The sequence below is a fragment of the Cupressus sempervirens genome, chromosome 7 (assembly GCF_028749045.1).
Source record: "Cupressus sempervirens isolate cs-2001-9-10 chromosome 7, ASM2874904v1, whole genome shotgun sequence".
Classification (NCBI taxonomy): Eukaryota; Viridiplantae; Streptophyta; class Pinopsida; order Cupressales; family Cupressaceae; genus Cupressus; species Cupressus sempervirens.
Genome location: NC_143124.1, coordinates 692,670,967 through 692,698,466, shown reverse-complemented (window position 1 = coordinate 692,698,466; position 27,500 = coordinate 692,670,967). Strand labels below are relative to the sequence as shown.

General features: G+C 51.9%; 1 long non-coding RNA gene across 1 annotated transcript in view; it reads right to left on the bottom strand.

The window, feature by feature from the left end:
- LOC149549088 (uncharacterized) overlaps positions 1–27,500 on the bottom strand; it is a 166,628-nt gene that overhangs the window by 71,728 nt on the left and 67,400 nt on the right. The window lies entirely within an intron of this gene.

Sequence of the window (27,500 nt, the reverse complement as noted above, 5' to 3'; positions counted from 1 at the left end):
AATTTTCTCTTGCAATCACCATGCCGCCGTTCACAGAGAGATCTCCCCATTCACTTGTGACGCGAGCTCGCCCTTGAAAGGCCACTTTCCAAGGCATCCCCCGATGACACATTGGAACGACAACCGCTGTCGAACCATTTCCCAATGTTGTGCCGATCGAGTTGGCATAGATCCGCTAGACGAGGGCTCCCGTTTTAGATCGAGTTTTAAAATCACCAAGAAGACGCGGTGAGGGCTGGCAACCGTTGCCAAACCTTTTTCTGGAATTGCGCCAGCTGAGTGACTAGAAAACATGCTTTACGCGATAGGCACGCAAAAAATTTTGCTAGAGCGCCAAGCACCCACCTCATGGCTAGAGACAAGGGCTCGCCATTAGATCAACTTCGAAATCACTGAACAGACGCGCTGTAGAATGGCAACCGCTGCCAAGTCTCTTCCATAGTTGCGTCGGTCGAGTGATCGAAGAAGGCGATCTAAGAGAGGGTCCAAGCGTAGGCATTCGTTGGGGGATTCGCGCCGATGGCATAAATTTATGCAATACCCGAGCAAGCAACACCGGACGGAGGTGCTAGACGAGGGCTCCCGTTTTAGATCGAGTTTTAAAATCACCGAGTAGATGCGGTGAGGTCTGGCAACCGCTGCCAAACCTTTTTCCGAAATTGCGCCATCTGAGTGACAAGAAAACATGATCTAAAGGAGAGTCCAGGAATAGCACCCTTGAGGGTGGGCTTCACGCCCCTCTAATTGATTCAACGTCGGCGTCCACCGTTTCAAAATCCGACATATCCATCCGCCCTGACAGCGGCGTTGAATCAATGAGGGGGGCACGGGAGAGGCTCGCGGACACCACCTCTCCCCTTGTAGCCGCGATATGCATGCAAAAAATTTTGCTAGAGCGCCAAGCACCCACCTCATGGCTAGAGACAAGGGCTCGCCATTAGATCAACTTCGAAATCGCTGAACAGACGCGCTGTAGAATGGCAACCGCTGCCAAGTCTCTTACGTAGTTGCGTCGGTCGAGTGATCAAAGAAGGTGATCTAAGAGAGGGTCCAAGCGCAGGCATTCGTTGGGGGATTCGGCGCTGATGGCATAAATTTATGCAATACCCGAGCAAGCAACACCGGACGGAGGTGCTAGACGAGGGCTCCCATTTTAGATCGAGTTTTAAAATCACCGAGTAGACGCGGTGAGGGCTGGCAACCACTGCCAAACCTTTTTCTGAAATTGCGCCATCTGAGTGACAAGAATACATGATCTAAAGGAGTGTCTAGGAATAGCACCCTCGAGGGTGGGCTTCATGCCCCTCTAATTGATTCAACGTCGGCGTCCACCGTTTCAAAAACTGACATTTCCATCCGCCCTGACAGCGGCGTTGAATCAATGAGGGGGGCACAGGAGAGGCTCGCGGCAACCACCTCTCCCCTTGTAGCCGCGATAGGCACGCAAAAAAGTTTTGCTAGAGCGCCAAGCACCCACCTCATGGCTAGAGACAAGGGCTCGCCATTAGATCAACTTCGAAATCGCTGAACAGATGCGCTTTAGAATGGCAACCGCTGCCAAGTCTCTTCCGCAGTTGCGTCGGTCGAGTGATCGAAGAAGGTGATCTAAGAGAGGGTCCAAGCGTAGGCATTCTCGTTGGGGGATTCACGCCGATGGCATAAATTTCTGCAATACCCGAGCAACACCGGACGGAGGTGCTAGACGAGGGCTCCCATTTTAGATCGAGTTTTAAAATCACCAAGTAGACGCGGTGAGGGCTGGCAACCGCTGCCAAACCTTTTTCCGAAATTGCGCCAGCTGAGTTGACAAGAAAACATGATCTAAAGGAGAGTCCAGGAATAGCACCCTCGAGGGTGGGCTTCATGCCCCTCTAATTGATTCAACGTCGCCGTCCACCGTTTCAAAATCTGACATATCCATCCGCCCTGACAGCGGCGTTGAATCAATGAGGGGGGCACGGGAGAGGCTCGCGGAAACCACCTCTCCCATTGTAGCCGCGATAGGCACGCAAAAAATTTTGCTAGAGCGCCAAGCACCCACCTCATGGCTAGAGACAAGGGCTCGCCATTAGATCAACTTCGAAATCGCTGAACAGACGCGCTGTAGAATGGCAACCGCTGCCAAGTCTCTTCCGTAGTTGCGTCGGTCGAGTGATCGAAGAAGATGATCTAAGAGAGGGTCCAAGCGTAGGCATTCGTTGGGGGATTCGCACCGATGGCATAAATTTATGCAATACCCGAGCAACACCGGACGAAGATGCTAGACGAGGGCTCCTGTTTTAGATCGAGTTTTAAAATCACCGAGTAGACGCGGTGAGGGCTGGCAACCGCTGCCAAACCTTTTTCCAAAATTCCGCTGTCTGAGTGACAAGAAAACATGATCTAAAGGAGAGTCCAGGAATAGCACCCTCGAGGGTGGGCTTCATGCCCCTCTAATTGATTCAACGTCGCCGTCCATCGTTTCAAAATCCGACATATCCATCTGCCCTGACAGCGGCGTTGAATCAATGAGGGGGGCATGGGAGAGGCTTGCGGCAACCACCTCTCCCCTTGTAGCCGCGATAGGCACGCAAAAAATTTTGCTAGAGCGCCAAGCGCCCACCTCATGGCTAGAGACAAGGGCTCGCCATTACATCAACTTCGAAATCGCTGAACAGACGCGCTGTAGAATGGCAACCGCTGCCAAGTCTCTTCCGCAGTTGCGTCGGTTGAGTGATCGAAGAAGGTGATCTAAGAGAGGGTCCAAGCGTAGGAATTCATTGGGGGATTCGCACCGATGGCATAAATTTATGCAATACCCGAGCAACACCGGACGGAGGTGCTAGACGAGGGCTCCCGTTTTAGATCGAGTTTTAAAATCACAAAGTAGACGCGGTGAGGGCTGGCAACCGCTGCCAAACCTTTTTCCGAAATTGCGCCATCTGAGTGACAAGAAAACATGATCTAAAGGAGAGTCCAAGAATAGCACCCTCGAGGGTGGGCTTCATGCCCCTCTAATTGATTCAACGTCGGCGTCCACCGTTTCAAAATCCGACATATCCATCCGCCCTGACAGCGGCGTTGAATCAATGAGGGGGGCACGAGAGAGGCTCGCAGACACCACCTCTCCCCTTGTAGCCGCGATAGGCACGCAAAAAATTTTGCTAGAGCGCCAAGCACCCACCTCATGGCTAGAGACAAGGGCTCGCCATTAGATCAACTTCGAAATCGCTGAACAGACGCGCTGTAGAATGGCAACCGCTGCCATGTCTCTTCCGTAGTTGCATCGGTCGAGTGATTGAAGAAGGTGATCTAAGAGAGGGTCCAAGCGTAGGCATTCGTTGGGGGATTCGCGCCGATGGCACAAATTTATGCAATACCCGAGCAAGAAACACCGGACAGAGGTGCTAGACGAGGGCTCCCGTTTTAGATCGAGTTTTAAAATCACCGAGTAGACGCGATGGGGGCTGGCAACCGCTGCCAAACCTTTTTCCGAAATTGCGCCATCTGAGTGACAAGAATACATGATCTAAAGGAGAGTCCAGGAATAGCACCCTCGAGGGTGGGCTTCATGCCCCTCTAATTGATTCAACGTCGCCATCCACCGTTTCAAAATCCGACATATCCATCCGCCCTGACAGCGGCTTTGAATCAATGAGGGGGGCACGGGAGAGGCTCGCGGCAACCACCTCTCCCCTTGTAGCCACGATAGGCGCGCAAAAAATTTTGCTAGAGCGCCAAGCACCCACCTCATGGCTAGAGACAAGGGCTCGCCATTAGATCAACTTCGAAATCGCTGAACAGACGCGCTGTAGAATGGCAACCGCTGCCAAGTCTCTTTCGTAGTTGCGTCGGTCGAGTGATCGAAGAAGGTGATCTAAGAGAGGGTCCAAGCGTAGGCATTCGTTGGGGTATTCCTCGCCGATGGCATAAATTTATGCAATACCCGAGCAACACCGGACGGAGATGCTAGACGAGGGCTCCCATTTTAGATCGAGTTTTAAAATCACCGAGTAGACGCGGTGAGGGCTGGCAACCGCTGCCAAACCTTTTTCCGAAATTGCGCCATCTGAGTGACAAGAATACATGATCTAAAGGAGAGTCCAGGAATAGCACCCTCGAGGATGGGCTTCATGCCCCTCTAATTGATTCAACGTCGTCGTCCACCGTTTCAAAATCTGACATATCCATCCCCCCTGACAGCGGCGTTGAATCAGTGAGGGGGGCACGGGAGAGGCTCGCGGCAACCACCTCTCCCCTTGTAGCCGCGATAGGCACGCAAAAAATTTTGCTAGAGCACCAAGCACCCGCCTCATGGCTAGAGACAAGGGCTCGCCATTAGATCAACTTCAAAATCACTGAACAGACGCGCTGTAGAATGGCAACCGCTGCCAAGTCTCTTCCGTAGTTGCGTCGGTCGAGTGATTGAAGAAGGTGATCTAAGAGAGGGTCCAAGCGTAGGCATTCGTTGGGGGATTCACGCCGATGGCATAAATTTATGCAATACCCGAGCAACACCGGACGGAGGTGCTAGACGAGGGCTCCCGTTTTAGATTGAGTTTTAAAATCACCGAGTAGACGCGGTGAGGGCTGGCAACCGCTGCCAAACCTTTTTCCGAAATTGCGCCATCTGAGTGACAAGAATACATGATCTAAAGGAGAGTCCAGGAATAGCACCCTCGAGGATGGGCTTCATGCCCCTCTAATTGATTCAACGTCGTCGTCCACCGTTTCAAAATCCGACATATCCATCCCCCCTGACAGCGGCGTTGAATCAGTGAGGGGGGCACGGGAGAGGCTCGCGGCAACCACCTCTCCCCTTGTAGCCGCGATAGGCACGCAAAAAATTTTGCTAGAGCACCAAGCACCCGCCTCATGGCTAGAGACAAGGGCTCGCCATTAGATCAACTTCAAAATCACTGAACAGACGCGCTGTAGAATGGCAACCGCTGCCAAGTCTCTTCCGTAGTTGCGTCGGTCGAGTGATTGAAGAAGGTGATCTAAGAGAGGGTCCAAGCGTAGGCATTCGTTGGGGGATTCACGCCGATGGCATAAATTTATGCAATACCCGAGCAACACCGGACGGAGGTGCTAGACGAGGGCTCCCGTTTTAGATTGAGTTTTAAAATCACCGAGTAGACGCGGTGAGGGCTGGCAACCGCTGCCAAACCTTTTTCCGAAATTGCGCCATCTGAGTGACAAGAAAACATGATCTAAAGGAGAGTCCAGGAATAGCACCCTCGAGGGTGGAATTCATGCCCCTCTAATTGATTCAACGTCGGCGTCCACCGTTTCAAAATCCGACATATCCATCCGCCCTGACAGCGGCATTGAATCAATGAGGGGGGCACGGGAGAGGCTCACGGACACCACCTCTCCCCTTGTAGCCGCGATAGGCACGCAAAAAATTTTGCTAGAGCGCCAAGCACCCACCTCAAGGCTAGAGACAAGGGCTCGCCATTAGATCAACTTCGAAATCGCTGAACAGACGCGCTGTAGAATGGCAACCGCTGCCAAGTCTCTTCCGTAGTTGCGTCGGTCGAGTGATCGAAGAAGGTGATCTAAGAGAGGTTCCAAGCGTAGGCATTCGTTGGGGGATTCGCGCTGATGGCATAAATTTATGCAATACCCGAGCAAGCAACACCGGACGGAGGTGCTAGACGAGGGCTCCCGTTTTAGATCGAGTTTTAAAATCACCGAGTAGACGCGGTGAGGGCTGGCAACCGCTGCCAAACCTTTTTCCGAAATTGCGCCATCTGAGTGACAAGAATACATGATCTAAAGGAGAGTCCAGGAATAGCACCCTCGAGGGTGGGCTTCATGCCCCTCTAATTGATTCAACGTCGGCGTCCACCATTTTAAAATCCGACATATCCATCCGCCTTGACACCGGCGTTGAATCAATGAGGGGGGCACGGGAGAGGCTCGCGGAAACCACCTCTCCTATATAAGCTATTAGTGCGAGGCTCGCTCTGCATTAGAAATTAGCCATTCTCCTTTAAAATTCCTACCAAATAGCCATTCACGACCCAATTTTTTATGAGGTCGGTAGAGGAGCAAAAGATTGTCATCGGTTAGGAGACGTGAGTTCATGGAGCCAAGGGACTGAAATGGTCATCGAGCTCATCCGATCAACTGGATGAATTTCACCTTGAAGGGGCCCAATCCAAAAGTTCCGGAGGTCATCTCCTGGAACTCTCGAGAACAAGGCCCATCTTACATGCAAACTCTGCTACTGCGCAAACATAGGTTGCAATTAAGGAGAAATTGCGAGGCCGTCGCAATGGCCCGAGGCCAATGGCTCCGACTAAGTCAATTTTCTCTTGCAATCACCATGCCGCCGTTCACAGAGAGATCTCCCCATTCACTTGTGACGCGACGCACAATCCAAGGTCTAGACGCGAGCTCACCCTTGAAAGAAAGACCACTTTCCAAGACATCCCCCGATGACACATTGGAACGTCAACCGCTGTCGAACCACTCCCAATGTTGTGCCGATCGAGTTGGCACAGAGGCGACCTTAGGGAGCTCCCGCGTAGCAATCGGGATGTGCTTTCGTGCCCATCTCTCACAAAAACCAATGTTAGCTATGGACAAATTTGGAATCCAAGGGCTCGCATCCATCGATATCGTCGGCACTGAGTCTATATATTCAAAGGCCACGGAGAGGTTCCGATAAGAGAAACTCCCCTGCTCGCTCGCACAAACATCCCAAATTCTAGACACAAGCTCCCGCCCTTAGCATCGCTCTCCAGATCACCGCAATGACACATTGGAATGACAACCGCTGTCGAACAACTCTCGAAATTGTGGCAATGGAGTGAGAAAGAAGAGCAACTTTGGGGAGCCGCGCATAGCAAACGGGCTGTGCTGCTGTGCTTCATTCCGCTCTTATATAGATCCGAAATTGTTGATTTCATTTGGAATCCGAGGCTGCATTCGTCCTTGCTCAAACAAGAAATGGCTCTTCTAATCGAATGGCCACGGGGAGCTTCCGATAACAAAGGCTCCCTTGTCACTCGTGATGCGCAGGCCAACTGCTAGATGACGGGTCGCCCTTCAGATCGCTGCCCAGGCAACCACCACAACGGCACCATTGGAACGACAACCGCTGCCGAACCGTTCTGAAAATTTTGTGCCAAAGAAGTTGTTGCGTAGAGAACGACTCTGGGGAGAGAGCCCTCGCATAGAAAAATCGGGATGGCTTCACAGCCCTCCCAATAGAAACGATGCTGGTGCCAATATTCCAAAAATCCGAATAACGTGTCTTTCGCGAACACCAGCCCTGATTTCTATTGGGGAGGGTCGCCGAGAACTTTTTATGTCAAAGCTCCCATTGTAAGCCGCGATAGGCACACAAAAAATTGCTAGAGCCCCAAGCACCCACCTCATGGCTAGACAAGGGCTCGCCATTAGTAGATCAACTTCGAAATCGCTGAACAGACGCGCTGTGGAATGGCAACCGCTGCCAAGCCTCTTCCGTAATTGCGTCGGTCGAGTGATAGAAGAAGGTGATCTAAGAGAGAGTCCAAGGCTAGGGATTCGTTGGGGGATTCGCGCCGATAGCAAAAAATTATGCAATACCCGAGCAACACCGGACGGAGGTGCTAGACGAGGGCTCCCGTTTTAGATCGAGTTTTAAAATCACCGAGTAGACGCGGTGAGGGCTGGCAACCGCTGCCAAACCTTTTTCCGAAATTGCGCCAGCTGAGTGACAGGAAAACATGATCTAAAGGAGAGTCAAGAAATAGCACCCTCGAGGGTGGGCTTCATGCCCCTCTAATTGATTCAACGTCGCCGTCCACCGTTTCAAAATCCGACATATCCATCCGTCCTGACAGCGGCGTTGAATCAATGAGGGGGGCACGGGAGAGGCTCGCGGCAACCACCTCTCCCCTTGTAGCCACAATATGCACGCAAAAAATTTTGCTAGAGCGCCAAGCACCCACCTCATGGCTAGAGACAAGGGCTCGCCATTAGATCAACTTCGAAATCGCTGAACAGACGCGCTGTAGAATGGCAACCCCTGCCAAGTCTCTTCCGTAGTTGCGTCGATCGAGTGATCGAAGAAGGTGATCTAAGAGAGGGTCCAAGCGTAGGCATTCATTGGGAGATTCGCGCCGATGGCATAAATTTATGCAATACCCGAGCAAAACACCGGACGGAGGTACTAGACGAGGGCTCCCCATTTTAGATCGAGTTTTAAAATCACCAAGTAGACGCGCTGAGGGCTGGCAACCGCTGCCAAACCTTTTTCCGAAATTGCGGCAGCTGAGTGACAAGAAAACATGATCTAAAGGAGAGTCCAGGAATAGCACCCTCGAGGGTGGGGCTTCATGCCCCTCTAATTGATTCAACGTCGCCGTCCACCGTTTCAAAATCCGACATATCCATCCGCCCTGACAGCGGCGTTGAATCAATGAGGGGGGCACGGGAAAGGCTCGCGGCAACCACCTCTCCCCTTGTAGCCGCGTCAGGCACACAAAAAAATTTTGCTAGAGCACCAAGCACCCACCTCATGGCCAGAGACAAGGGCTCGCCATTAGATCAACTTCGAAATCGCTGAACAGACGCGCTGTAGAATGGCAACCGCTGCCATGTCTCTTCCGCAGTTGCGTCGGTCGAGTGATTGAAGAAGGTGATCTAAGAGAGGGTCCAAGCGTAGGCATTTGTTGGGGCATTCGCGCTGATGGCATAAATTTCTGCAATACCCGAGCAACACCGGACGGAGGTGCTTGACGAGGGCTCCTGTTTTAGATCGAGTTTTAAAATCACCAAGTAGACACGGTGAGGGCTGGCAACCGCTGCCAAACCTTTTTCCGAAATTGCGCCAGCTGAGTTGACAAGAAAACATGATCTAAAGGAGAGTCTAGGAATAGCACCCTCGAGGGTGGGCTTCATGCCCCTCTAATTGATTCAACGTCGCCGTCCACCATTTCAAAATCCGACATATCCATCCGCCCTGACAGCGGCGTTGAATCAATGAGGGGGGCACGGGAGAGGCTCGCGGCAACCACCTCTCCTATATAAGCTATTAGTGCGAGGCTCGCTCTGCATTAGAAATTAGCGAACACACCGACATCCGCCTTAAAAATCAAAATCCTTTAAAATTCCTACCAAACAGCCATTCACGACCCAATTTTTTATGAGGTCGGCAGAGGAGCAAAAGATTGTCATCGGTTAGGAGATGTGAGTTCATGGAGCCGAGGGACTGAAATGGTCATCGAGCTCATCCGATCAACTGGATGAATTTCACCTTGAAGGGGCCCAATCCAAAAGTTCCGGAGGTCATCTCCTGGAACTCTCGAGAACAAGGCCCATCTTACATGCAAACTCTGCTACTGCGCAAACATAGGTTGCAATTAAGGAGAAATTGCGAGGCCGTCGCAATGGCCCGAGGCCAATGGCTCCGACTAAGTCAATTTTCTCTTGCAATCACCATGCCGCCGTTCACAGAGAGATCTCCCCATTCACTTGTGACGCGACGCACAATCCAAGGTCTAGACGCGAGCTCGCCCTTGAAAGAAAGACCACTTTCCAAGACATCCCCCGATGACACATTGGAACGTCAACCGCTGTCGAACCACTCCCAATGTTGTGCCGATCGAGTTGGCACAGAGGCGACCTTAGGGAGCTCCCGCGTAGCAATCGGGATGTGCTTTCGTGCCCATCTCTCACAAAAACCAATGTTAGCTGTGGACAAATTTGGAATCCAAGGGCTCGCATCCATCGATATCGTCGGCACTGAGTCTATATATTCAAAGGCCACAGAGAGGTTCCGATAAGAGAAACTCCCCTGCTCGCTCGCAGAAACATCCCAAATTCTAGACACAAGCTCCCACCCTTAGCATCGCTCTCCAGATCACCGCAATGACACATTGGAACGATAACCGCTGTCGAACAACTCCTGAAATTTTGCTAGAGCGCCAAGCACCCACCTCATGGCTAGAGACAAGGGCTCGCCATTAGATCAACTTCGAAATCGCTGAACAGATGCGCTGTAGAATGGCAACCGCTGCCAAGTCTCTTCCGTAGTTGCGTCGGTCGAGTGATCGAAGAAGGTGATCTAAGAGAGGGTCCAAGCGTAGGCATTCGTTGGGAGATTCGCGCCGATGGCATAAATTTATGCAATACCCGAGCAAAACACCGGACGGAGGTACTAGACGAGGGCTCCCCGTTTTAGATCGAGTTTTAAAATCACCAAGTAGACGCGCTGAGGGCTGGCAACCGTTGCCAAACCTTTTTCCGAAATTGCGGCAGCTGAGTGACAAGAAAACATGATCTAAAGGAGAGTCCAGGAATAGCACCCTCGAGGGTGGGGCTTCATGCCCCTCTAATTGATTCAACGTCGCCGTCCACCGTTTCAAAATCCGACATATCCATCCGCCCTGACAGCGGCGTTGAATCAATGAGGGGGGCACGGGAAAGGCTCGCGGCAACCACCTCTCCCCTTGTAGCCGCGTCAGGCACGCAAAAAAATTTTGCTAGAGCGCCAAGCACCCACCTCATGGCTAGAGACAAGGGCTCGCCATTAGATCAACTTCGAAATCGCTGAACAGACGCGTTGTAGAATGGCAACTGCTGCCATGTCTCTTCCACAGTTGCGTCGGTCGAGTGATCGAAGAAGGTGATCTAAGAGAGGGTCCAAGCATAGGCATTCATTGGGGCATTCGCGCCGATGGCATAAATTTTTGCAATACCCGAGCAACACCGGACGGAGGTGCTAGACGAGGGCTCCCGTTTTAGATCGAGTTTTAAAATCACCAAGTAGACGCGGTGAGGGCTGGCAACCGCTGCCAAACCTTTTTCCGAAATTGCGCCAGCTGAGTTGACAAGAAAACATGATCTAAAGGAGAGTCCAGGAATAGCACCCTCGAGGGTGGGCTTCATGCCCCTCTAATTGATTCAACGTCGCCGTCCACCGTTTCAAAATCTGACATATCCATCCGCCCTGACAGCGGCGTTGAATCAATGAGGGGGGCACGAGAGAGGCTCGCGGCAACCACCTCTCCCGTTGTAGCCGCGATAGGCACGCAAAAAATTTTTCTAGAGCGCCAAGCACCCACCTCATGGCTAGAGACAAGGGCTCGCCATTAGATCAACTTCGAAATCGCTGAACAGACGCGCTGGAGAATGGCAACCGCTGCCAAGTCTCTTCCGTAGTTGCGTCGGTCGAGTGATCGAAGAAGGTGATCTAAGAGAGGGTCCAAGCGTGTAGGCATTTGTTGGGGGATTCGCGCCGATGGCATAAATTTATGCAATACCCGAGCAACACCGGACGGAGGTGCTAGACGAGGGCTCCCGTTTTAGATCGAGTTTTAAAATCACCAAGTAGACGCGGTGAGGGCTGGCAACCGCTGCCAAACCTTTTTCCGAAATTGCGCCAGCTGAGTTGACAAGAAAACATGATCTAAAGGAGAGTCCAGGAATAGCACCCTCGAGGGTGGGCTTCATGCCCCTCTAATTGATTCAACGTCGCCGTCCACCGTTTCAAAATTCGACATATCCATCCGCCCTGACAGCGGCGTTGAATCAATGAGGGGGGCACGGGAGAGGCTCGCGGTGACCACCTCTCCCGTTGTAGCCGCGATAGGCACGCAAAAAATTTTGCTAGAGCGCCAAGCACCCACCTCATGGCTAGAGACAAGGGCTCGCCATTAGATCAACTTCGAAATCGCTGAACAGACGCGCTGTAGAATGGCAACCGCTGCCAAGTCTCTTCCGTAGTTGCGTCGGTCGAGTGATCGAAGAAGGTGATCTAACAGAGGGTCCAAGTGTGTAGGCATTCGTTGGGGGATTCGCGCCGATGGCATAAATTTATGCAATACCCGAGCAACACCGGACGGAGGTGCTAGACGAGGGATCCCATTTTAGATCGAGTTTTAAAATCACCAAGTAGACGCGGTGAGGGCTGGCAACCGCTGCCAAACCTTTTTCTGAAATTGCGCCAGCTGAGTGACAAGAAAACATGATCTAAAGGAGAGTCCAGGAATAGCACCCTCGAGGGTGGGCTTCATGCCCCTCTAATTGATTCAACGTCGGCGTCCACCGTTTCAAAATCCGACATATCCATCCGCCCTGACAGCGGCGTTGAATCAATGAGGGGAGCACGGGAGAGGCTCGCGGCAACCACCTCTCCCGTTGTAGCCACGATAGGCACGCAAAAAATTTTGCTAGAGCGCCAAGCACCCACCTCATGGCTAGAGACAAGGGCTCGCCATTAGATCAACTTCGAAATCGCTGAACAGACGCGCTGTAGAATGGCAACTGCTGCCAAGTCTCTTCCATAGTTGCGTCGGTCGAGTGATCGAAGAAGGTGATCTAAGAGAGGGTCCAAGCGTAGGCATTCGTTGGGGGATTCGCGCCGATGGCATAAATTTATGCAATACCCGAGCAACACCGGACGGAGGTGTTAGACGAGGGCTCCCATTTTAGATCGAGTTTTAAAATCACCGAGTAGACGCGGTGAGGGCTGGCAACCGCTGCCAAACGTTTTTCCAAAATTGTGCCAGCTGAGTGACAAGAAAACGTGATCTAAAGGAGAGTCCAGGAATAGCACCCTCGAGGGTGGGCTTCATGCCCCTCTAATTGATTCAATGTCGCCGTCCACCGTTTCAAAATCTGACATATCCATCCGCCCTGACAGTGGCGTTGAATCAATGAGGGGGGCACGGGAGAGGCTCGCGGCAACCACCTCTCCCATTGTAGCCACGATAGGCACGCAAAAAATTTTGCTAGAGCGCCAAGCACCCACCTCATGGCTAGAGACAAGGGCTCGCCATTAGATCAACTTCGAAATCGCTGAACAGACGCGCTGTAGAATGGTAACCGCTGCCAAGTCTCTTCCGTAGTTGCGTCGGTCGAGTGATTGAAGAAGGTGATCTAAGAGAGGGTCCAAGCGTAGGCATTCGTTGGGGGATTCGCGCCGTTGGCATAATTTTATGCAATACCTGAGCAACACCGGACGGAGGTGCTAGGCGAGGGCTCTCGTTTTAGATCGAGTTTTAAAATCACCAAGTAGACGCGGTGAGGGATGGCGACCGCTGCCAAACCTTTTTTTCCGAAATTGCGCTAGCTGAGTGAGAAGAAAACATGATCTAAAGGAGAGTCGAGGAATAGCACATCCAGGTTGGGCTTCATGCCCCTCTAATTGATTCAACGTCGGCGTCCACCTTTTCAAAATCTGACATATCCATCCACCTTGACACCGGCGTTGAATCAATGAGAGGGGCACGGGAGAGGCTCGCGGCAACCACCTCTCCTATATAAGCTATTAGTGCGAGGCTCGCTCTGCATTAGAAATTAGCGAACACACCGAAATCTGCCTTAAAAATCCAAATCCTTTAAAATTCCTACCAAACAGCCATTCACGACCCAATTTTTTATGAGGTCGGCAGAGGAGCAAAAGATTGTCATCGGTTAGGAGATGTGAGTTCATGGAGCCGAGGGACTGAAATGGTCATCGAGCTCATCTGATCAACTGGATGAATTTCACCTTGAAGGGGCCCAATCCAAAAGTTCCGGAGGTCATCTCCTGGAACTCTCGAGAACAAGGCCCATCTTACATGCAAACTCTGCTACTGCGCAAACATAGGTTGCAATTAAAGAGAAATTGCAAGGCCGTCACAATGGCCCGAGGCCAATGGCTCCGACTAAGTCAATTTTCTCTTGCAATCACCATGCCGCCGTTCACAGAGAGATCTCCCCATTCACTTGTGACGCGACGCACAATCCAAGTGCTAGACGCGAGCTCGCCCTTGAAAGAAAGACCACTTTCCAAGACATCCCCCATTCACTTGTGACGCAACGCACAACCCAAGTGCTAGACGCGAGCTCGCCCTTGAAAGAAACACCACTTTCCAAGACATCCCCCGATGACACTTTGGAACGACAACCGCTGTCGAACCATTCCCAATGTTGTGCCGATCGAGTTGGCACAGAGGCGACCTTAGGGAGCTCCCGCGTAGCAATCGGGATGTGCTTTCATACCCATCTCTCACAAAAACCAATCTTAGCTGTGAACAAATTTCGCCGCAATGACACCATTGGAACGACGACCGCTGTCGAACAACTCCCGCATTTGTGCCCCGATGGAGTGAGAAAGAATAGCAACTTTGGGGAGCCGCGCATCGCAAACGGGCTGCTGCTTCATTCCGCTCTTATATATAGATCCGATGTCGTTGATTTCGTTTGGAATCCGAGGCTGCATTCGTCCTTGCTCACACAAGAAATGGCTCTTCTCATCGAATGGCCACGGGGAGCTTTCGATCACAAAGGCTCCCTTGTCACTCGTGACGCGCAGCCCAACTGCTTTCCGAAATTGTGCCAGCTGAGTGACAAGAAAACATGATCTAAAGGAGAGTCGAGGAATAGCACCTCGAGGGTGGGCTTCATGCCCCTCCAATTGATTCAACGTCGGCGTCCACCGTTTCAAAATCCGACATTTCCATCCGCCTTGACACCGCCGTTGAATCAATGAGAGGGGCACGGGAGAGGTTCGCAGCAACAACCTCTCCTATATAAGCTATTAGTGCGAGGCTCACTCTGCATTAGAAATTAGCGAACACGCCGACATTCGCCATAAAAATCCAAATCGTTGAAAATTCTGACCAAACAGCCATCCACGACCCAATTTATTATGAGGTCGTCTAAGGAGCAAAAGATTGTCATCGGTTAGGAGATGTGAATTCATGGAGCCAAGGGACTGAAATGGTCATCGAGCTCATCCGATCAACTGGATGAATTTCACCTTGAAGGGGCCCAATCCAAAAGTTCCGGAGGTCATCTCCTGGAACTCTCAAGAACAAGGACCGTCTTACTTGCAAACTCTGCTACTGCGCAAACATAGGTTGCAATTAAAGAGAAATTGCCAAGCCATCACAGTGGCCCGAGGCCAATGCTCCGACTAAGTCAATTTTCTCTTGCAATCACCATGCCGCCGTTCACAGAGAGATCTCCCCATTCACTTGCTACGCGATGCACAATCCAAGTGATAGACGCGAGCTCGCCCTTGAAAGGCCAGCCCACTTTCCGAGACATCCCCCGATGACACATTGGAACGACAACCGCTGTCGAACCATTCCCAATGTTGTGCCGATCGAGTTGGCACAGAGGCGACCTTAGGGAGCTCCCGCGTAGCAATCGAGATGTGCTTTCGTACCCATCTCTCACAAAAACCAATCTTAGCTATGAACAAATTTAGAATCCAAGGCTCGTATCCATCGATATCGTCGGCACTGGGTCTATATATTCAAAGGCCACGGAGAGGTTCCGATAAGAGAAGCTCCCCTGTGCTCGCTCGCACAAACATCCCAAATGCTAGACACAAGCTCCCGCCCTTAGCATCGCTCTCCAGATCGCCGCAATGACACATTGGAACGACAACCGCTGTCGAACAACTCCCGAATTTGTGCCGATGGAGTGAGAGAGACGAGCAACTTTGGGGAGCCGCACATGGCAAACGGGCTGCTGCTTCATTCCGCTCTTATATATAGATCCGATGTCGTTGATTTCCTTTGGAATCCGAGGCTGCATTCATCCTTGCTCGCACAAGCAATGGCTCTTCTCATCGAATGGTCACAGGGAGCTTCCGATTACAAAGGCTCCCTTGTCACCCGTGATGCGCAGCCCAACTGCTAGACGATGGCTCGCCCTTCAGATCACTGCCCAGGCAACCACCACAACGGCACCATTGGAATGACAACCGCTGCCGAACCATTCTGAAATTTTTTTGCCAAAGAAGTTGTTGCAAAGAGAATGACTCTGGGGAGAGAGCCCTCGCATAGCAAAATCGGGATGGCTTCACGGCAGCTGGATGGGATTTGAATTCATGGAGCCAAGGGAGTGAAATGGTCATCGAGCTCATCCGATCAACTGGATGAATTTCACCTTGAAGGGGCCCAATCCAAAAGTTCCGAAGGTCATCTCCTGGAACTGTCAAGAAAAAAGGCCAATCTTACATGCAAACTCTGCTACTGTGCAAACATAGCTTGCAATTATAGAGAAATTGCAAGGCCGTCACAATGGCCCGAGGCCAATGCTCCGACTACTAAGTCAATTTTCTCTTGCAATCACCATGCCGCTGTTCACAGAGAGATCTCCCCATTCACTTGTGACGACGCACAATCCTAGTGCTAGACGCGATCTAGCCCTTGAAAGGCCGCGTTCCAAGACATCCCGATGACACATTGGAACGACAACCGCTGTCGGACCATTCCCAATGTTGTGCCGATCGAGTTGGCACAGAGGCGATCTTAGGGAGCTCCCGCGAATCGATCGGGAAGTGCTTTCATACCCATCTCTCACAAAAACCAATGTTAGCTGGCTGAACAATTTTAGAATCCAAGGCTCGTATCCATCGATATCGTCGGCACTGGGTCTATATTCAAAGGCCACGGAGAGGTTCCGATAAGAGAAGCTCCCCTACTCTCTTGCACAAACATCCCCAAATGCTAGGCGCAAGCTCCGGCCCTTAGCATCGCTCTCTAGATCACCGCAATGACACATTGGAACGACAACCGCTGTCGAACAACTCCCGAATTTGTGCCGATGGAGTGAGAAAGAAGAGCCAGATCGGGTCGACGAAAACGGCTAAGCCAGATCGGGTCGGCCACCATTTTTCGCCGAGAGCTTTCGATATTAAAGCTCCCATGTAGCAGCGATAAGTACACCATGACAAAATTGCTAGAGCGCCGAGCACCCATAGCAAATTGCCATTATACCAAGCAACGCCGGAGTGCTAGACAAGGGCTCACGTTTAGATCAAGTTTTAAAATCACCAAAAAGACACGCCATGGATTGGCAACTGCTGCCTCACCTTTTCCAAAATTGAGTCATCGGAAAACATGATCTAAAGGAGAGCCGAGGAAAAGCACTGAGATCGCTTCATGCCCCTTTCATTCATTCAACATCAGCATACACCGTTTGAAAACCCAACAATCCGATCCGCCCAGACACCAATGTTGAATCAATGAAAGGGGCATGGGAGAGGCTCGCAGCAACAACCTGTCCTATATAAGCTATTAGTGCGAGGCTCGCTCTGCATTAGAAATCTGCGATAGCGCGGACAAAAACCTTAAAAATCCAATTCAATGAAAAATTTGACCAAACAGCCATCCACGACACCGTTTTTGGAGCTCGCCCAGATCGGCTCGGCCAGCATGGTGACTTGCTGACTCGGTGAGAGTACTTCGAACTGTCAAGAACAAAGGCCAATCTAACATGCAAACTCTGCTACTGCGCAAACATAGCTTGCAATTATAGAGAAATTGCAAGGCCGTCACAATGGCCCGAGGCCAATGCTCCGACTACTAAGTCGATTTTCTCTTGCAATCGCCATGCCGCCGTTCACAGAGAGATCTCCCCATTCACTTGTGACGACGCACAATCCAAGTGCTAGACGCGAGCTCGCCCTTGAAAGGCCGCGTTCCAAGACATCCCGATGACACATTGGAACGACAACCGCTGTCGAACCATTCCCAATGTTGTGCCGATAGAGTTGGCACAGAGGCGATCTTAGGGAACTCCCGCGTATCGATCGGGAAGTGCTTTCGTACCCATCTCTCACAAAAACCAATGTTAGCTGAACAATTTTATAATCCAAGGCTCGTATCCATCGATATCATCGGCACTGGGTCTATATTCAAAGGCCACGGAGAGGTTCCGATAAGAGAAGCTCCCCTGCTCACTTGCACAAACATACCCAAATGCTAGACGCAAGCTCCCGCACTTAGCATCGCTCTCCAGATCACCGCAATGACACATTGGAACGACAACCGCTGTCGAACAACTCCCGAATTTGCGCCGATGGAGTGAGAAACGAGAGCCAGATCGGGTCGACGAAAACGGCTAAGCCAGATCGGGTCCGCCAGCATGGCTCGGCCACCATTTTTCGCCGAGAGCTTTCGATATTAAAGCTCCCATGTAGCCGCGATAAGTACACCATGACAAATTGCTAGAGCGCCGAGCACCCATAGCAAATTGCCATTATACCAAGCAACGCCGGAGTGCTAGACAAAGGCTCACGTTTAGATCAAGTTTTAAAACCACCAAAAACACACGCCATGGATCGGCAACCGCTGCCTCACCTTTTCCAAAATTGAGTCATCGGAAAACATGATCTAAAGGAGAGCCGAGGAAAAGCACTGAGATCGCTTCATGCCCCTTTCATTCATTCAACATCAGCATACACCGTTTGAAAAGCCAACAATCCGATCTGCCTAGACACCAATGTTGAATCAATGAAAGGGGCATGGGAGAGGCTCGCGGCAACAACCTCTCCTATATAAGCTATTAGTGCGAGGCTCGCTCTGCATTAGAAATCTGTGACAGCGTGGACAACTCCCTTAAAAATCCAATTCAATGAAAAATGTGACCAAACAGCCATCCACGACACCGTTTTTGGAGCTCTCCCAGATCGGCTCAGCCAGAATGGCTCGCCCAGATCAGCTTGGCCAGCATGGCTCGCCCAGCCTTGGTGAGAGTACTTCGAACTGTCAAGAACAAAGGCCAATCTAACGTGCAAACTCTGGTACTGCGCAAACATAGGTTGCAATTATAGAGAAATTGCAAGGCCGTCACAATGGCCCGAGGCCAATGCTCCGACTACTAAGTCAATTTTCGCTTGCAATCGCCATGCCGCCGTTCACAGAGAGATCTCCCCAATCACTTGTGACGATGCACAATCCAAGTGCTAGACGCGAGCTTGCCCTTGAAAGGCTACGTTCCAAGACATCCCGATGACACATTGGAACGACAACCGCTGTCGAACCATTCCCAATGTTGTGCCGATCGAGTTGGCACAGAGGCGACCAAACAGCCATCCACGACACCGTTTTTGGAGCTCGGCCAGATCGGCTTGGCCAGAACGGCTCACCCAGATCGGCCCGGCCAGCATGGCTCGGCCAGAACGGCTCGACCAGCATGGCTTGGCCAGAACGGCTCGCCCAGATCGGCTCGGCCAGAATGGCTCGCCCAGATTGGCTCGCCCAGATCGGCTCGGCCAGAACGGCTCGCCCAGATCGGCTCGGCCAGCATGGCTCGGCCAAAACGGCTCGGCCAGAATGGCTCGCCCAGATCGGCTCGGCCAGCATGGCTCGCCCAGCCTTGGTGAGAGTACTTGGAACCGTCAAGAACAAAGCCCAATCATACATGCAAACTCTGCTACTGCGCAAACATAGGTTGCAATTATAGAGAAATTGCAAGGCCGTCACAATGGCCCGATGCCAATGCTCCGACTACTAAGTCAATTTTCTCTTGCAATCGCCATGCCGCCGTTCACAAAGAGATCTCCCCATTCACTTGTGACGAAGCACAATCCAAGTGCTAGACGCGAGCTCGCCCTTGGAAGGCCGCGTTCCAAGACATCCCGATGACACATTGGAACGACAACCGTTGTCAAACCATTCCCAATGTTGTGCCGATCGAGTTGGCACAGAGGCGACCAAACAGCCATCCACGACACCATTTTTGGAGCTCGGCCAGATCGGCTCGGCCAGAACGGCTCGCCCAGATCGGCTCGGCCAGCATGGCTCAGCCAGAACGGCTCGCCCAGATCAGCTCGGCCAGCATGGCTCGGCCACAACGGCTCGCCCAGATCGGCTCGGCCAGAACGGGTCACCCAGATCGGCTCGGCCAGAATGGCTCGCCCAGATCGGCTCGGCCAGCATGGCTTGCCCAGAACGGTTCGGCAGGATCGGGTCGGCCAGAATGGCTCGCCCAGATCGGCTCGGCCAGCATGGCTCAGCCAGAACGGCTCGGCCAGATCGGGACGATGACTTGATGAACGGACTTAGAGATTCAACTTGGTGGGCTGACCTGGCAGGGTGACTTGATGAACGCACTTGAAGGGTCGACTTGGTGGGGTGACTCTATGAACGGACCTAAAGAGTTGACTTGGTGAGAGTACTCGGTGGGGTGACTCGATGAAAGGACTTAAAGAGTCGACTTGGTGAGAGTACTTGGTGGCTCGACTTTATGAGCAGACTTAAAGTGTCCACTTGGTGAGAGTGGGCCTAACGGGGCGAGTTGGTGGGGCGACTTGGCGAGTGGTATTAGAGAGCCGACGTGGTGAGGCGACTCGGCGAGTTGGTTTGTTGAGATGACATGGTGAGCTGACTTGGCGAGTCGACCCGGTGAGCGAACTTAAAGAGTCGACTTGGCAACGTACTCGAGTCGACTTGGTGAGGCGACCCGACGAGCGGGCTCAAAGAGTCACCATGGTGAGGTGACTCATTGAGTGAACATGGGGAGGTGACTCATGGTGAGGAGCTATCCTTGAGGCAACTTGGTGGGCCTACTTGATTAGTCGACTTGGTGAGCCGACCTGACGAGCTGACACGGTGAGCGGGCTTAAAGAGGCGACGACTTGGTGGGGTAACTCGGCAAGCCAACTTATCGAGGCGAGATGGTGAGTCGACATGGTGAGCTGACTTGGTGAGTGCACTTAAAGAGTCAACTTTGTGAGGTGACTCAGCGAGTTAGCCCGCTGATGCGACTTGGGCGGGCCGACCTGGCGAATGAACTTAAAGAGGCGACTTGGGCGGGCTGACCTGGCGAGCGAACTTAAAGAGTTGACTTGGCAACGTACTTGAACAACCGACTTGGTGAGCTGACATGGTGAGTGGGCTTAGAGAAGCAACTCGGCGGGGTGACTTGATGAACGGACTTAAAGGGTCGACTTGGCGGGGTGACTTGATGAACGGACCTAAAGAGTTGACTTGGTGAGAGTACTTGGCAGAGTGAACTGATGAACGGGCTTAAAGAGTCGACTTGGTGGGAGTACTTGGTGGGCCGACTTGATGAACGGACTTATAGAGTCGACTTGGTGAGAGTAGTTGTTCTGGTGACTTGATGAACGGACTTAAAGAGTCGGCTTGGCGGGGTGACTTGATGAAAGGACTTAAACAGTCGACTTGGTCGGGTGACTCGATGAACGAACTTAGAGGGTCGACTTTGCGGGGTGACTTGATGAACAGACCTAAAGAGTTGACTTGGTGAGAGTACTTGGTTGGGTGACTCGATGAAAGGACCTAAAGAGTCGACTTGGTGAGAGTACTTGGTGGCTCGACTTTATGAGCAGACTTAAAGAGTCCACTTGGTGAGAGTGGGCCTAACGGGGCGATGTGGTGAGTGGGCCTAACGGGGCGAGTTGGTGGGGCGACTTGGCGAGTGGTATTAGAGAGCCGACGTGGTGAGGCGACTCGGCGAGTTGGTTCGTTGAGATGACATGGTGAGCTGACTTGGCGAGTCGACCCGGCGAGCGAACTTAAAGAGTCGACTTGGCAATGTACTCAAGTCGACTTGGTGAGGCGACCCGGCGAGCGGGCTCAAAGAGTCACCATGGTGAGGCGACTCATTGAGTCAACATGGTGAGGCGACTCATGGTGAGGAGCTATCCTTGAGGCGACTTGGTGGGCCTACTTGATTAGTCGACTTGGTGAGCCGACCTGACGAGCTGACATGGTGAGCGGGCTTAAAGAGGCGACGACTTGGTGGGGTAACTCGGCAAGCCAACTTATCGAGGTGAGATGGTGAGTCGACTTGGTGAGCTGACTTGGTGAGCGCACTTAAAGAGTCAACTTCGTGAGGTGACTCGGCGAGTTAGCCCGCTGATGCGACTTGGGCGGGCCGACCTGGCGAATGAACTTAAAGAGGCGACTTGGGCGGGCTGACCTGGCGAGCGAACTTAAAGAGTTGACTTGGCAACGTACTTGAACAACCGACTTGGTGAGCGGACATGGTGAGTGGGATTAGAGAAGCAACTCGGCAGGGCGACTTGATGAACGGACTTAAAGGGTCAACTCGGCAGGGTGACTTGATGAACGGACCTAAAGAGTTGACTTGGTGAGAGTACTTGGCGGGGTGAACTGATGAACGGACTTAAAGAGTCGACTTGGTGGGAGTACTTGGTGGGCCGACTTGATGAACGGACTTATAGAGTCGACTTGGTGAGAGTAGTTGTTCTGGTGACTTGATGAACGGACTTAAAGAGTCGGCTTGGCGGGGTGACTTGATGAAAGGACTTAAACAGTCGACTTGGTCGGGTGACTCGATGAACAAACTTAGAGGGTCGACTTTGCGGGGTGACTTGATGAACGGACCTAAAGAGTTGACTTGGTGAGAGTACTCGGTGGGGTGACCTGATGAACAGACTTAGAGAGTCGACTTGGTGAGAGTCCTTGGTGGGCCGACCTGGTTGGGTGACTTCGTGAACTGACTTAAAGAGTCGACTTGGTGGGGTGACTTGATGAACGGACTTCAAGGGTCGACTTGGCAAGGTGACTTGATGAACGGTCCTAAAGAGTTGACTTGGTGAGAGTACTTGGTGTGGTGACTTGATGAAAAGACTTAAAGAGTCGAATTGGTGAGAGTACTTGGTGGGGTGACTTGATGAACGCACTTGAAGGGTCGACTTGGTGGGGTGACTTTATGAACGGACCTAAAGAGTTGACCTGGTGAGAGTGCTTGGTGGGGTGACTTGATGAACATATTAAAAGAGTCGACTTGGTGAGAGTAGTTGGTCGGGTGACTTGATGAACGCACTTGAAGAATCGACTTGGTTAGAGTACTTGGTGGGGTGACTTGATGAACAAACTTAAAGAGTCAACTTGGTGAGAGTACTCGGTGGGCTGACCTGGTCACGTGACTTGATGAACGGACTTAAAGAGTCGACTTGGTGGGCCGACTTGGCCGGGTGACTTGATGAACGGACTTTAAGAGTCGACTTGGTGGGCCGACTTGGCCGGGTGACTTGATGAACGAACTTAAAGAGTCGACTTGGTGGGTCGAAGTAGCGGGGTGACTTGGTGAGAGTACTTGCTAGGCTGACCTGGCAGGGTGACTTGATGAACGAACTTAGAGAGTCAACTTTGTTAGAGTACTTGGTGGGTCGAACTGGCGGGGTGACTTGATGAACGAACTTAAAGAGTTGACCCGGTGAGAGAACTTGGTGGGCCGAGCTGGCGGGGTGAATTGATGAACGAACCTAAAGAGTCGACTTTGTGAGAGTACTTGGTGGGCCGACCTGGCGGGGTGAGTTGATGACCAAACTTAAAGGGTCAACTTGGTGAGAGTACTTGGTGGGCCGACCTAGCGGGGCGACTTGATGAACGAACTTAAAGAGTCGACTTGGTGAGAGTACTTAGTGGGGTGCCCTGATGAACAAACCTAAAGAGTCGACCTAGTGAGAGTACTTGGTGGGCCGACCTGGCGGGGTGACTTGGTGAGCAAACTTAAAGAGTCGACTTGGTGAGAGTAGTTGGTGGGCTGACCTGGCGGGGTGACTTGATGAACGAACTTAAAGAGTCGACCTGGTGGGCCGACTTGGCAGAGTGACTTTATGAATGAACTTAAAGAGTCCACTTGGTGGGCCGACCTGGCGGGGCGACTTGATGAACGAACTTAAAGAGTCGACTTGGTGAGAGTAATTTGTGGGCTGACCTGGCAGGGTGACTTGATGAAAGGACTTAAACAGTCGACTTGGTCGGGTGATTCGATGGATGAACTTAGAGGGTCAACTTTGCGAGGTGACTTGATGAATGGACCTAAAGAGGTGACTTAGTGAGAGTACTTGGTTGGATGACTCGATGAAATGACTTAAAGAGTCGACTTGGTGAGAGTACTTGGTGGCTCGACTTTATGAGCAGACTTAAAGAGTCCACTTGGTGAGAGTGGGCCTAACGGGGCGAGTTGGTGGGGCGACTTGGCGAGTGGTATTAGAGAGCCGATGTGGTGAGGCGGCTCGGCGAGTTGGTTCGTTGAGATGACATGGTGAGCTGACTTGGCGAGTCGACCTGGCGAGCGAACTTAAAGAGTGGACTTGGCAACATACTCGAGTCGACTTGGTGAGGCGACCCGGCGAGCGGGCTCAAAGAGTCAACATGGTGAGGCGACTCATTGAGTCAACATGGTGAGGAGCTATCCTTGAGGCAACTTGGTGGGCCTACTTGATTAGTCAACTTGGTGAGCCGACCTGACGAGCTGACACGGTGAGCGGGCTTAAAGAGGCGACGACTTGGTGGGGTAACTCGGCAAGCCAACTTATCGAGGCGAGATGGTGAGTCGACTTGGTGAGCTGACTTGGTGAGCGCACTTAAAGAGTCAACTTCGTGAGGTGACTCGGCGAGTTAGCCCGCTGATGCGACTTGGGCGGGCCGACCTGGCAAACGAACTTAAAGAGGCGACTTGGGCGGGCTGACCTGGCGAGCGAACTTAAAGAGTTGACTTGGCAACGTACTTGAACAACCGACTTGGTGAGCTGACATGGTGAGTGGGCTTAGAGAAGCAACTCGGCAGGGCGACTTGATGAACGGACTTAAAGGGTCGACTTGGCAGGGTGACTTGATGAACGGACCTAAAGAGTTGACTTGGTGAGAGTACTTGGCGGAGTGAACTGATGAACGGGCTTAAAGAGTCGACTTGGTGGGAGTACTTGGTGGGCCGACTTGATGAACGGACTTATAGAGTCGACTTGGTGAGAGTAGTTGTTCTGGTGACTTGATGAACGGACTTAAAGAGTCAGCTTGGCGGGGTGACTTGATGAAAGGACTTAAACAGTCGACTTGGTCGGGTGACTCGATGAACGAACTTAGAGGGTCGACTTTGCGGGGTGACTTGATGAACAGACCTAAAGAGTTGACTTGGTGAGAGTACTTGGTTGGGTGACTCGATGAAAGGACTTAAAGAGTCGACTTGGTGAGAGTACTTGGTGGCTCGACTTTATGAGCAGACTTAAAGAGTCCACTTGGTGAGAGTGGGCCTAACGAGGCGATGTGGTGAGTGGGCCTAACGGGGCGAGTTGGTGGGGCGACTTGGCGAGTGGTATTAGAGAGCCGACGTGGTGAGGCGACTCGGCGAGTTGGTTCGTTGAGATGACATGGTGAGCTGACTTGGCGAGTCGACCCGGCGAGCGAACTTAAAGAGTCGACTTGGCAACGTACTCGAGTCGACTTGGTGAGGCGACCCGGCGAGCGGGCTCAAAGAGTCAACATGGTGAGGCGACTCATGGTGAGGAGCTATCCTTGAGGCGACTTGGTGGGCCTACTTGATTAGTCGACTTGGTGAGCCGACCTGATGAGCTGACACGGTGAGCGGGCTTGAAGAGGCGACGACTTGGTGGGGTAACTCGGCAAGCCAAATTATCGAGGCGAGATGGTGAGTCGACTTGGTGAGCTGACTTGGTGAGCGCACTTAAAGAGTCAACTTCGTGAGGTGACTCGGCGAGTTAGCCCGCTGATGCGACTTGGGCGGGCCGACCTGGCGAACGAACTTAAAGAGGCGACTTGGGCGAGCTGACCTGGCGAGCGAACTTAAAGAGTTGACTTGGCAACGTACTTGAACAACTGACTTGGTGAGCTGACATGGTGAGTGGGCTCCGCTGATGCGACTTGGGCGGGCTGACCTGGCGAACGAACTTAAAGAGGCGACTTGGGCGGGCTGACCTGGTGAGCGAACTTAAAGAGTTGACTTGGTGAGCTGACATGGTCAGTGGGCTTAGAGAAGCAACTCGGCGGGGCGACTTGGTGAGCACACCTGCTGGGGTAAGGTGGTAAAACGACTAGGTGATTCGACTTGGTGAGCTGACTTAGGGAGCTGACTTGGTGAGCGAACTTAAGGGGTCGACTTGGTGAGGCAACCTGAATAGTCGACTCGGTGAGGTGGCTTGGGGAGCCGACATGGTGAGCGGTCTTAAAGAAGAGGCGACCTGGTGGGGCAACCTGGTGAGGCGAGATGGTAAGTCATCTTGGTGAGCCATCTTGACGAGCTGTGAGTGGACTTAAAGAGTCAATTCTTGATTTGGCAAAGACCACATGGTTAGATGACTTGGTGAGCCAACCTGGCTAGAAAAATTGGCAAGCAAACTTATAGAATCGACTTGCTGTCCCCAGCCAGGATCGCACGCCTGGGTCGACCCAACTTGGGTCACCCGACTAGGTCAACCCATCTCCGTCGCCCCAGCCTCGGGCGACCCGACTGGGTCGCCAGAGTGGGTCGACGAGGGGAAAAAAAAAAAAAAAACAAAAAAAATAATGAGAGGCCCTGTACAGCGAAAAGCGCTAAATTTTGGGCATTACAAAAAAAAAAAAAAAAAAAAACAAGTTACCCGCTTTTGGATCACGCACAAGTTTCAGTTCACGTATTGCCGAGCCGACTCGAGGCGTTACGCCTAGCTAGCCGGATTCGAGGTAGGGTAGCCGAAACGATCCGATTTGAGAATTTTCTTTATAAAAAGAGATCATGATAGGCCTCGTAAGGCAAAAAAGAATGAAATTTTGGGAGTTCAAAAAAAAATGTTACCCGGTTTTGGATCGCGCACAGGGCTCGGGTCACGTAGCATCGAGGTGCCCTGGGTGACATGATTCGAGCGAAAAGTCGACGGTGGCATGAGTCGTGCAAAAAAATTGGAGGCCATTAAGGCTCGAGGCGCTTCGAGTCGAGGTTGCCGAGGCGGGTCAGGTTGAAAACTTTGGGCGTTAACCAAAAAGAAAAAGTTAACCGCTTTTGGATCATGTACACGGCTCAGGGCACTTAGAATCAAGTCAAGCACGGTGACATGAGTCGTGCAAAAAATTTGGAGACGACTCGAGTCGGGGCATCCGACTCTATTCGAGTTCAAAACTTTGGGACTTGACAAAAAAAAGAAAAAAGAAAAAGTTACCCGGTTTTTGATCACGTAAGTGACTCGGGCCACTCAGAATCAAGGCGAGTGCGATTACATGAGTCGGGCAAAAAAAAAAAATGGAGGCGGTTAAGGCTCGAGGAAATTCGAGTCGGGGTAGCTGAGTCAATTCAAAAACTTTGGCCGTTAGCCAGAAAAAGAGTTAATCGCTTTTGGATCACGTACATGACTTGGGGCACATAGAATCAAGTCAAGCACGGTGACATGAGTGGTTCGAAAAAATTGCAGGCGATTAAGGCTCGAGGCTATTTGAGTTGGGGTTGCTGACATGATTCGGGTTGAAATCTTTGGGTGTTAACCAAAGAAGGAAGAAGTTAACCACTTTTGGATCACATACATGACTCGGGGCACCAAGTCGAGCACGGTGACATGAGTCCTGCAAAAAAACTAGAGGCGGTTAAGGCTCGAGGCGATACGAGTCGGGGTCGCTGACACAATTTGGGTTGAAAACTTTGGGCGTTAACCGAAAAAAAGAGTTGACCGCCTTTGGATCACGCACATGACTCGGCGCACTTAGAATCATGTCGAGCACGGTGACATGAGTCGTGCGAAAAAATTGGAGGCGGTTAAAGCTCGACGCGATTCGAGTCGGGGTTCGGGTAATTGGGGCGATTCGTGTCGGGGTTGCCGACACGGTTCGAGTTGAAAGCTTTGGGCATTAACCCCCCAAAAAAAAAAGGTTGACCTCTTTTGGACCACGTACATGACTCGGGGCACTTAGAATCAAGTCGAGCACGGTGACATGGGTTGTGTGAAAAATTCGGAGGCGATTCGAGTTGTGGTAGCCAACTCGATTTGAGTTCAAAACTTTGGGCGTTAACCAAAAAAATAAGTTGACCGGTTT